At 40.3% G+C, this 7,564-nt stretch overlaps 1 pseudogene; it reads right to left on the reverse strand.

The window, feature by feature from the left end:
* Positions 1 to 2,579: 2,579 nt before the first annotated feature.
* On the reverse strand, positions 2,580 to 3,542 carry LOC102869852 (annotated as a pseudogene).
* Positions 3,543 to 7,564: the final 4,022 nt, after the last annotated feature.

Below are 7,564 nucleotides of genomic sequence, written 5' to 3' on the forward strand. Positions count from 1 at the left end.
AGCTTATCTCCCTTGCCAGGATGCGCCTCAGATCCACGTAAACACAGATGACCAGCCTCACCACTTGATCACACACACCTAGGCCTGCGTGGGCATTCTCCCACTGCCCTCATATTTGTGTTTACTCTTCTACTCTGAACATTTCTCAGTTAATAACAGAGATGATACTGTAAGAGCCCCGAATGAGGGAAACTAAAAGAGAGTGAAAGAGAAGAAAATAATCTTAATTAAAAGATGTGGGCAGGCTCTTTATTACTTCCTTTACAGACAAATTCTAGATACACAACAATTTAGTGAGGTGTTTGTTTTTCTCTCTTTTTACTCCTATTATATAGATAAGAAAATTGAGGCTTAGTGTCATTGTGCTCATAATACCAAGATACTAAGTACCCAAGCTGAGATTTTGGCCCCAAAGAAGCTGCTTATTCTACTCCACCTCAGTAAATTAAGAACAGACACACCCACAGGAACAAGAGCTCCTCGTGTGTTGAATGCTGGTGAGCATTAGTCAGTTGAGGGACATTCGTTATGATGAGTTTGCTGGGAATATGCCCCTCTTTTTACAAAGAGGTTTGCTATGTATAATGCATTTAAAGATTCATTGAGTTCTGCCAGCAATATCTATTAATCACATCTTGGTATAATCTCACCAGTCACTTAATTCTAATTTTATAAAACGCTATCTGCAGAGAGCCACACAACTGATTAGAAAATGAAACCATTTAAGCAATTACTTACCCTCACATGATAGTTAAAAGATGTGACAAGACTGGATTTTTACAGAGCTAACAGTTTTTTGTTAATGAAATAGGTTAAATCAGTGGATACGACTTTGAAATTGCAAGAACCTAACATGTTCTCAATCTGTAGGAAGCATAGAATATCTACATCTGTGGCCTTCAATCTTTATAAAAAAGAATATCTTTTAAAATTAATTTTTAAGAACAATGTAGTGGCACTGTTGTAAAATAGGACTGATGTAGGAGTTGGGGGGAAGACTGAGAAAGATGGGATAAACTATGCATACTGCATTGAAACAGATGAGAGAGAGAGAGAGAATTGTTTAAAAGGGATTATATGATGAGGTATTATTGTCATGACAGGAGTCCAGAACCAAGGCTGCAAAGTGGAGTGGACATAGGAGGAGGGATTGCATAACAATGAAAGAATTTTTCTTTTACTTTTCAACGAGAAGAGCGAAGAAAAGTGCAACAATGATTGAATGAAAATCCAAAATCTCTGTAAATTTTCATCAAAATTAGTAACAATAATAATAATAATAAAGAATTCTAAAGACCCAGAGAAAATGATAATGAATCCAGTAATCTCCAATCTCACTTTTCACAATTAAGCTGCTTTTGTTTTAAGTCTAAGAAATGCAATTAAAATTGGCTTAAATAATAGAAACTCTCATTGTCTTCAAGTCAGAATGCCTACCTCTCTGCTGTCTTCTGACCTTTCTCCCTGGCTGAATATTGCCCTTCTGATCTTGTATGTTTGCCTGTATTAAGGCGTAAGTACCTCCCTGGTGCTATTATTCACCTTATAAGCTTATCCACTGTTTGACTGAAGTTGTAAACACTTTATTTTACTGGAATCCATAGTCAATACACGGCGGGAGCAATCAGGAAATCAGACTCCTCTCTGACCCTCCACTGAGTTTTAATTATTGTTATGAGTAGCCTACGACTCAACGGCACTTAACAACAACAACAGCATAGAGAGAGAGAGCATTTGGCCTAGCAGACAGAAAGTCATGCTCCCAAGTCAAATGTTCCCAAGCCAAAGGTGGGTGACTCTATTCCACGGCTTTCAGACCTGCCTTTAATTGTTTTTGGTGAAACATTCTTCTAGGTTGTGTAACCCTGATATGTCCACTTGCTGTAAAGAGGTAACCAGTGGTTGCTGTGAAGCCGAACACTGTGACACTGAGGAGTCAAATGTGAAATAGTTACCCATAGTGGACAGTGTTTGGTGGAACTTGCTGATTAAAACAAGCTTGGAAGCAGGAATTGCATCCACTTCCATAATAACTTGCCTCTGGAACCGTATGAACCTGGAGAAAGGACAAAAGTTATATAGGTGTCCAGGACTTTTGTTCATAGGGTATCTATGAGTCGCCTACAACTCGACAGCACTTAACAACAATAACAGCCACCAACTAAAAGAAAAAAAAAATGCTCAGAACTGGCCCTGCAGCGGGTTTTTGTTTTTGTGTTTTTTTTTTAAAGACATTTATTCAGTGTCATGATCAGACTATTACATTTAGCAATCAACAGCATGGGTGCAAAAAAAAAAAAAAAACAAAAACACCATCTACATTTAAACCCTTGTTTTTGGAATGCTTTACACTTTCCACAGAACAGAAACTAAAATAACCTGTTATACAGTTAGTCACAAATAAAGTCCTCGAGTTTTTTGCCCATACACATGAGTATTGTCTAAAACATGTCTTCTTTGTAGCAGCTAGGCCCTGCCACCACTGTGCTTGGCTGAGTTCACAAATCTGTTGTAACCTGTAGCTTCCCTGTCACTTCTCTGGCTCTCCTCTCCTGCTAAGCTTTGTTTCCTGGCAGTTACTAAAACCGTCTGCCACTGCCATAGCTGCTACTGCTACTTGAACTACCATAGCCACATTGGTTTCGTGGTTTGGCAAAATATTGACCACCACCACTGTAAGGGCCAGAGCTTCTGCCTCCAAAATTTCCTCCCTTCATGGGTCCAAAATTTGAAGACTGATTGTTGTAATTGCCAAAATCATTGTAGCTTCCACCACCTCCAAAGTTGCTTCCATCATTACCAAATCCATTATAACCATCTCCACTGCCTCCATATCCTCCACCACCACGACTGCCACCAAAGCCACCTCTTCCACTGAAGTTTCCTCCTCGACCAAAGTTGTCATTCCCACCGAAACCGCCTCCACGGCCACCACCAAAGTTTTCAGAACCACTTCGACCTCTATGGCTGGAAGAGGCACTGGCTATCTCTTGCTTTGACAGGGCTTTCCTCACTTCACAATTGTGACCATTCACAGTATGGTATTTCTGAATAACGATTTTATCTACAGAATCATGGTCATCAAAAGTTACAAAAGCAAAGCCCCTTTTCTTGCCACTGCCTCAGTCAGTCATGATTTCAATCACTTCAATTTTCCCGTTCTGCTCAAAATAATCTCTTAAGTGATGTTCTTCAGTGTCTTCTTTAATTCCACCAACAAAGATCTTTTTCACAGTTAAGTGGGCACCTGGTCTTTGAGAATCTTCTCTGGAAACAGCCCTCTTGGGTTCCACCACCCTTCCATCCACCTTGTGGGGCCTTGCATTCATGGCTGCATCCACCTCTTCCACAGTTGAGTATGTGACAAAGCCAAAGCCTCTGGAGAGCTTGGTATTTGGATCTCTCATTACCACACAGTCCGTGAGTGTCCCCCATTGCTCAAAATGGCTCCTCAGACTTTCATCCGTTGTCTCGAAGCTCAGCCCCCCGATGAATAGCTTCCGCAGCTGTTCGGGCTCTTTAGGAGACTCTGACTTCGGCATGGCAGCGGTGGGAATAAACTCTTTTGCGATGCTTCCTCGGCAGCGTTCTCCAGCAGAAAGCTGCAGCGGGTTTTAGAAGTAATAAATCACACTGAAAGAGCTTACTCGTTTTATGGTCCCACAGACCAAACGGTGGATTCAAATCGTCATGCCTTTGGGCTGCAGTATGACTCCTCACCACTAAGCTGTCAGAGCTGCATGGGTTTTCAGCGGCTATAAACCACACAGAGGAGACCGCCCAGCTTTCTCCCATGGAGTCTCCAGTGGATTCAAATCAACAGAAATTCAAATCCTTTGGATTAGCACTGCAACTGCGTGTGGAAACAATACATGTCATAAATCATCCCACACACTGAAGTCCACACACAGGGCTGGCTCTAGATGTGTTTGGGTGAGAACTTAGGTTCCATTCCTCAGGAATTTATCTGTAGTGTGTCAGCTTTGCCTGCTAAAGATCACAAGATAGCAGCAAGTTTTGTCTCTTTGGAGACCAGGAGGAGAGAGATGTTGACTCACTGAGGAACCGATGCTCCACGCTTTGGTTTGATTCAGCCATTCAAGGTCACGACCCACCATGACTGACCATCAGTAAAAGATCATCACGCACCAGTTGCATAGATCAATTGGTTTCCAACCTATCACAGCCACCGACCTTTTGAGCGCATGCTCCGAAGATTCTCTCTCATCTTTACTTTGCTTTTATCTGCCTGACCAATGCTGGGTGGTTCTGAGCTACTGTTACTATCCATTGTTGTTGGTTTCTTCCTTTTTCTTTTTTGTATTGTTTTTTCTTCTCCTAGTTTATTTACAAAACTCAAATACAATTTTGAACAAATCCTTTCAATTGTTGATCATGATTGCCCCTCAAGTTGTTTGGTGTCATTGTTGAGTATTAGTTGTGATTTCAATTAGTGTATAATGCTAATTGATTTTCCATTCAACCATTCATCTACACAACTTCTTATGGCATTAATTACAATATAGGCAAAGTAATGGAACTCTTCCCATTTCATCCTTGTGATGGTCCTTTCCATTAATCCTTTTCTCTTACCTCTTCTTGCCATTGGAGCTTTAGCCCTGGGAATATGCTGCCCTTTTGATCTTACGTGGTCAGTTGTTCTAAAGACTAAGTGCTTGTTAGGAGCAGAGGGATGAGGATGGGTATGGGGGAAATAATAAAGTCATGCAATTTGATGGGTGAAGGGAAGGATGATAAAAGGAAATGGGAAAGATGCAGCAGGGATCTGAAAAAAAGGGTATAGTGGAAATATTTCAATGTTGATTATTTTATAAAATATAATGAGTGGGAATAATTGTATGAAACTCATGTGAATGAAGATAGTGTGAAAAACAATGTATATGAACTTTGTAAGCAAACCAGTATAAAATAAAAATGTATTTAATAAAAAAATTCCAATCTTACTGAAGAAAAAAATTGAAAATACATTTAACCTAGCATTTTAAGTTTATTTTACTTTTTAGAAAATTTCTTTTTTAAAAACAAATTTGTATTCATAACAGTCCCCCAAACCTCCTCTTTTCTCCATTTTCCCCTTCCAGTTGAATCAGTTATGCATGTTCTATTTCAAAGTGTTAACTGTAATACACAAATTGTCCATTTGTCCATTCTTTTTCAGGTTGATCTTCCTTTTCTCCAATCTGCTACAGTGTCTATTGTCTGTCTATTCTGTTTCTGCTCTCCACATCCCAACCGTAATGCTCATATTTGTCCTTTTGTGACTGAGTAAATTCACTCAGCACAATAATGTCTAGACACGTTCATGTTGTCTAGAGTTTCACAAATTCATCATTTAACACTACAAACTATTCCAATGTTTGAAGGTACCACAGTTCCTCTGTCCACTCTTTTGTTAATGGGTACTTGGGTTGGAAATCTCCTTGCTATTGTGAGTAGTGCTGCAATAAACATAAGTATACCTTTAAAAAAAAAAAGACAAAGAGCTTCCCTGATGCTAACATTCCTATAGGCTTTTCTATTGTTTGACTGCAAGTTGAGCAAAGGGGCAACTTTTGTTCCAGATTCAAAGAGCTACTGAAGCCTATAGTTTTACCAATTTCTACCAGATTGATGAGTTTAGCCATTTTTTTTTGTTTGTATTTTATTGGTTTGGGCTATTGTTGTTATTATTGTTTTGTTCCACAGTCTCATCTGTTCTATCTAGGATCTTCTACTATGGGCCATGTTGAAAAAGTCATCAGTAGTCGTGAAACCTTCTAGCTTTCTTGATGTCAGAATCACAGAGGTTGAGATTTGCATGACCCATTAGTCCTTTTAATGAGTTGTTTCTTTTTGTTCTTCTTCCTTCTTCTTTGTTCTAGCCCTGGAGACCTCAGCAGTTGTACCTAACTAGTTGTATGCAACTTTGTCCCTGCTGGCTCTGCTCTTCACATGTGTGTATTAATAGCACAAACAAACATGAGTGTAGGGTGCCCTGGTGACTTAGTGGCAAAAGCTGCACTGCCAACCCAAAGGTATGTGGTTCGAATTCATCAGCAGCTCCATGAAAGATGGGAAATTTCCTCCTACAATTTACTGCCCCTGAAAGTCTCTTGGAGGGTCAGTTCTGTGTTGATTTCAACTCGACAGTACACAATAACAATCTGCATGTAGAAAAATCATCTACCAGATCTACGTATGGTTCTGAGTGTAGCTCCTTTCATCAGTTCATATCTGGTTTTAATGCCTGTCTGCCTGTATAAATGCAAATTCACTGCTGTGTATCACAGCTGATCCTCTGTTGAGCTTCTGAGGTTGTAAATGGGAGAGGAGGAGATTGCCTATCTTCCTCCCATGCAGCCACTGGTGGGTTCAAACTGCCGTGGAGGTACAGACTTAGAATTAACAGCACAATACCCTACAGACTACACCACCACAGCTCTCTACTCTCCCTACTGCTGTTATTGTGTGACATAAAGTCAGAACTCACCCATAGCTGACCCTCCAGCAGCTTTTCAGAGGCAATAAATCACAGGGGAGAACACTTTCCATCCTCCTGCCACAGAGCAGCTGGTGGATTCGAGCTATGTGCCTTCAGGATTAAAGCCAGCTTCTTACCACTAGGCCATCAGAGCTCCCCTATATATAGGCTTACAAATGAATGTTTCTTATTTCTGTCTCTTAGTGACCCACAGTGACAGAGGAGAACTACTCCATGTGGTTTCCCGGGCTACAGTCTTCTCAGGAGCAGACTGCTGGGTCTTTTTTTCCAGAGGAGATGCTGGGTGCTTTTGAACTCCCAATCTCACATTTAGCAGCCCAGTGATTAACCTATGTCCTATCCAAGGAGGAAAGATCTAGAGTCCTGAACTTTCTCTTCGCTGTATCTATTGGTTCTAATTCTTATCTTTGAAAACTTAGGCCATTGTTAAAATCTCAGAAATTTCTATTCAAATGTGTGAGAGATTTCAGGGATCTCAACGATCAGGAAGAAAATATTGACAAAAATCAAAGGTGTGGAGTTCAATCTTTTCACCTTTATGAAAATATTTCACAAAGACTTCAAGATTCCATAGTTTGTATTTTCTAAACTCAACCTTTCCCTGAGCCAGATTTTCCTATTTGAGAGCAAAAGGGAAGAAAATTAATATTTATTAAACACTGTGCATCAGAAACATTCCATGTGGAACTAGTGCGGTCTGTAGGGTGTTAAATTGCTAAACCAGCCTGCATGACTCTGGCAGTTCAAATACACCAGCTGCTTCTTGGAAGAGAGATGGACAGTCTCCTCCCATTTTGACTTACAGCCTCAGAAACCCAAAAGAAGGTCACAATGAGTGGATACTAATCCAAAACTCGTGAATTTTTTGTTATGATCAATTTCACACACAGTTACAACACTCCGGAGAGTCCCTGAATGGCGTGTATGGGTAGTATGCTACACTGCTAACTGGAAAGTTGCATGTTGGAATCCAATTAGAGTCACCTGAGAAGAAAATTCTGGCAATTTACTGACAAATCAGCCATTACAACCCCTGGAGCAAGATTTTACTCTGACACACAC

Source organism: Elephantulus edwardii, unplaced genomic scaffold (assembly GCF_000299155.1).
Source record: "Elephantulus edwardii isolate Elephantulus edwardi_28Jun2011 unplaced genomic scaffold, EleEdw1.0 scaffold00056, whole genome shotgun sequence".
NCBI classification, from domain to species: domain Eukaryota; kingdom Metazoa; phylum Chordata; class Mammalia; order Macroscelidea; family Macroscelididae; genus Elephantulus; species Elephantulus edwardii.